This window comes from Corvus moneduloides, chromosome 15 (assembly GCF_009650955.1).
Source record: "Corvus moneduloides isolate bCorMon1 chromosome 15, bCorMon1.pri, whole genome shotgun sequence".
In the NCBI taxonomy this organism is placed as follows: domain Eukaryota; kingdom Metazoa; phylum Chordata; class Aves; order Passeriformes; family Corvidae; genus Corvus; species Corvus moneduloides.
This window is the reverse complement of record NC_045490.1, coordinates 1,925,578-1,930,235: the sequence shown is the minus strand read 5'-3', so window position 1 is coordinate 1,930,235 and position 4,658 is coordinate 1,925,578.

The following is a 4,658-nucleotide window of genomic DNA, read 5'->3' as shown; positions in this document are numbered from 1 at the left end:
GTTGGATGGAGCTCTGAGCAGCCTGGGATAGTGGAAGGTGTCCCTGCCCATAGCAGGGGGTGGAATTAAATGATTTTTAAGGTCCCTTCCAACCCAACCCATTCCACGATTCTATGGACACGGGGTGGACACGCGGGGAAGAGCAAAAGCTGAGACCAGAACTGCTGTCCCTGGGGTGAGGGTGCAGTTTTGATCTTTCAAGGACTAAGAGCCAGCTGGGCAGGGCTTTGTTGGGAAGGACAGAGGCTGCAGGGCTGGGCAGTGCCGCTCTATCCCGATTTTCTTTGTGCAGGGTCTGTGTCTCTGCGAGAGTTGCTCACCTGGGGGGCTCTCCGGTGCCCTGCTGCTCTCCCACAGCTCCCATGCTTTCAGGATACCCTGAAATCCCTTGGCACAGCTCCCAGCTGCTCCAGGAGAACCTGATTTCTCCCTTCCCTCTGAAGTGCTTTGTCCAAACCTGCCAAAGGGAGATATTTCCCAACAAGAACCTGTTCCTCAGAAGATTCCTGGCTGGCTCCAGTCCCTTATTACACACTGGAAACACTGTCCTTGGGATTGTTTCCAGGTTAGGGACATGCAGGGGGCCATGGCAGTTCTCTTTCTCCCCAATCCCTGATGTGCGGGGTTGCAGAATGGAAGGGATGAAGCTGTTCCAATCATTTTCCAGCCCAAAAGCAGGGACCTGCTGCTTGCTGCCTCGCAGAGCTGTCCAAATCCCTCTGCCCGTGACCCTTCAGGCTTGTTCCATGGATTCCATCCCCTGGTGGATCTATTTTTAGGCGTCCTGACCCCGGGGTTATTGTGCTGTCCCCTGGGCGGTGGCTCCGTGCTCCATGGCAGGAGCTGCTGGGAGTTTCCCACCTGTGTTTTCCCCTGGAAACTTCATTCCATTTTCCCCAGTGCTGCTCCTCAAGCACCTGCTGTTCCTTTTGTCCTGCCACTCGACCAGTGCTCCTCTTCCCCTTCCAAGAGCCTCCCTGGCTCCCTGATTGCTGCCGCTCCCTGTCCTTCCCGTGGCTCAGCACAGGATGAGCCTGGGCATTAATGAGCCTGTCAGAGATCCAAAGCCACCCCTGGAGCAGCCTCTGGGCTGCTCGCTCCCTGCTGTGGGGTGCAGGGAAGGGGCAAACAGAGCCTAAATGGTTCAGTGTTGGCACTGAGCACTCGTATCCCAAAATATCGGGAAGAAATCCTTTCCTGTGAGGGTGGGGAGGCCCTGGAATGGATTTCCCAGAGAAGCTGTGGCTGCCCCATCCCTGGAACAGCCGGGTTGGAGCCTTGGAGCACCTTGGGATAGTGGAAGGTGTCCCTGCCCATGGCAGGGGATGGGAATTAAATGATCTTCAGTGTCCCTCCCAACCCAACCCATTCCGGGATTCTGTGCTCCGTTGGGGAACAATCCCTGGTAGGGACAAGTGCACGGCCAAGGTCCAGCTCAGCAAAGCCCAGCCTAAGCACTGGCAGTGGGGATGCTCCAGTATTCCCTGTGCAGCTGGACTGGGAACGGGTGGGGGAACAGGGAATCGTGGTCTGTCCTGCCTGGAAATCGCACCCACGGGCTGGAGCTGCAGCTCTGCGGGGAAGGAGAGCTGCAGGGAGCTGGGAGCTGGCGTGGGGAGCTGTGTGTGCAGCTGAAGCACCGTGGGGAGGGTCAGAGCTCTGTTCCTGTCACCGAACAAATCGTTCCGACAAATAAAGAATGGAAAGCCCTGCTCTTGCCACTCTTCTTTTCCACGAGTGGCACCACAGGGAGGGGCTGCACGTGGCCCGTGGGAACAGAAAGATGCCAGGGCAGTTTGGGAAGGGCTGCGGCTGCCAGAGGGAGAGGCTGGATGCAGGCAGGATGACCAAGGGGGTTCAAAACACGGAGTGCACCGGAGCAGGTGGCAGAGCCTCTCCGTGGGTTCCTGGGGCTGGCGGGTGATGGATGGCAATAACTCCAGGTGGGAATGGGCTGGGGGACCCGGCTGGAGGGGAGCTGAGCAACAGCAGGGCAGTGGGCGTGGGGCTGCGGGAGGAGGAGAGGTCAAAGGAACCAAGGAGGAGGAAAAAAGAGGGTGAAAGGCGATGAAGAAGGTGCTGAGAATCCCAAGGGTTTCACAGGATGATGGCAGAGGAATCTGGAGTCCCCTGTGTGGCCCTGTGCTGTCCCCTGGGCTGGTTCTTCACCCAAATCCCAGATCAGCTCCTTGATTCCTCCTCTCCATCCCAGCTGTTCTCCGCGGTGCCCCGGGGCAGGGTGGCACTGACAGCCGTGCAGCTTCCCAGGACCGTTTGGCAGGGGAAAAAATTGGTCCCCAAACAAGGAAAGAATCAAAATGATACATTTCCAACTGAATTACTGACGAGACAATTAATCACCACAATTAAAACTAGAGGAGATCCTGGAGAGCCCTAATCCATAAAGATGCTCCAGGCAGCAGCGCCCTGGGGGTTTGCACTGCTCCAGCAGGAGCTGCAGGCAGCACTGCCAGGGGAATTTGGGAATTGCATCACAGCGCAGCCGGAAAAGCTGCACTGATCCCTGTGGGGTCACCCCCTGCTTTTTGGTGCCACTGAGAACCCCTAACCTCAGCAGCTCATCCCTGCTGTCTGAGCACACTCCCAAAGTCACCTCCTGTGCCACCCACCCGCATCAGAGCCTTGCCCAACCTCTGAGGCCTCCAGCGTGGATTTTCTCCAGCTCTCATCCTTTGAATCTGGATTTACGGAGCTCTGGGTTAAGCCCAGGGTTTTGGGACTGGATAAACCCTGAGCCTGATTTGCCAAGAGCCCACACAACCTCCAGACAACCCAGAAGGTGTCCAGACATCTTCCTCAAGTTCCTAAAGCTTGAGAGCAAAGAGCTGCGAGGAGACGATTGCAGCACAGGGCTGCAATAAACCCTCTCTTCATCCTTTCATGGTCCGAGGTATGAACACGAATTTCGGCAGCTTCGAGCCTCCCGAGAGCAGCATTGCACATCGCTCTCTCAAAGGGCTGCTAAAGAGCATTGTTAAGCCGAGATGTCGGCGCTCGCTGGCTCAATGGGGCTGTTTTACGAGGCACTTTAATCCTTCCAGGAATCCAGCGACCCCTTTTCCACCGCGGATCCACTCCTCGCTCCTTTTCTGTCCTGTTTGTTCCCCCGAGGCTCTGGCGCCGTCACCTCCGGCAGCCTCGTGGCTTCCAGATGTACACGGGTTCCTAAAAACCCCACATCTGGCCGGATTTGGGGCTACCCGGCAAACAGCAGAGGCTGCAGGGAAAGCAGGGGCTTCTCTTGAGACTGCTGCGATTTTTAGGGTCATTTTGTCAGCAGGGCTGCCAGGCCCTTGCAATCCCTGTGGGATGCCTTCCTGTGGTGCCCTGCGGCTCCTGGGCATGGGTTTTGCTGGAGGATGGAGGAGGATTGAGGGGCCGCGCCCTCAAGAGAGCCACGGTCACCCCAGGCACAACCACATCCCCTCGGGATGATCCTTCATCTCCCAGCATCCTTTAAAATCCCGCTTTAAAATAAGCAGCAGGTCCTTTCCCTGCCTTCCTTATTTCCCTTTTGGGGGTTGTGTCTCTTTCCCTGCCTTCCTTATTTCCCTTCTGGGGGCTGTGTCCCTTTCCCTGCTGCCTTGACCCCAATACCATTCCTGAGGTTTTTCCATCATCCTCAGTTGGTGCTTCCCGGGGCACAAACTGATTTCTGGGTCTGACAGCCACATTTATTTCAATTCAAAAGGCACAAATCCCAGAAAACGTTGGATTAAACAACCCCAAGCTGGTGGTTTACCAGCGTTTTGATTGCTGTAGGAGAGTGCTGAATTCCCAGGTGCTCTGGGTTGGTCTCCATGGAAATTGGTAGAAATCTTTGGATTGCACAGTCCTGAGGCTGAGGTTTTGTCTCATCAGCTGAGGATGTGATGGGGGCTGCTCTGCTTTGCTGTTTTTGCCAGTGAAATTCCTAATGAAAATGGGAATGTGCCCAGCCCAGGCCGTCACCTGACAGTGGGAAACGAAAAACAGGAAGAAGGGGCGGTACAGAAATGGAAATTACGGTCATTAAAGCCCCAAAAATCCCATCAAAATAAATCTGGGCATTATAAACACTCGGCTGCTTCATCCATGCTGCTTCTCCAGAGCTTGTTGTGGCTGGAAACTGGAAAAGCAGGGAATTATCCAGCGCTGCTGTTAACCATTAACTGCTTTGCTGCAGGTTCTGGCTGCAGCCTGCGCGGAGAGCCTGTGTTTTTAGGAGTTAATTTTCCTTCAAAGGCCACCCAAGCCAATAGAAAAGCTGGACAGGAGTCCAAGGATGCAGGTGACAACGAGCTGTGTTTGCAATGGCAACCAGGCAACCGAGCAGGGAGCTCCAGGTGGCCCCAGGTGGCTCCAGGTGTCACAGCAGCCACATGGGAAAGGGGCTGGGCCTGGAAGCTCAGGATCTAAATAGTCAAGACGGGACAAGGAGGAGAATAAAGACAGGCAGAGGGGACTTCCCAGAGGCAGCAACAGCATCCACAGGTCAGGGAAACGTCAGGAAATGAGGGCCGAAGGAAAGGAGAATTCTTCATCAGGGACAGACAAAGAGGGATGGGTCCACGAAAGAGGGGATATTTAGGCTGGATATTGGGAAGGAATTCTCCCCTGGAAGGGTGGGCAGGGTGCCCAGAGCAGCTGTGGCTGCC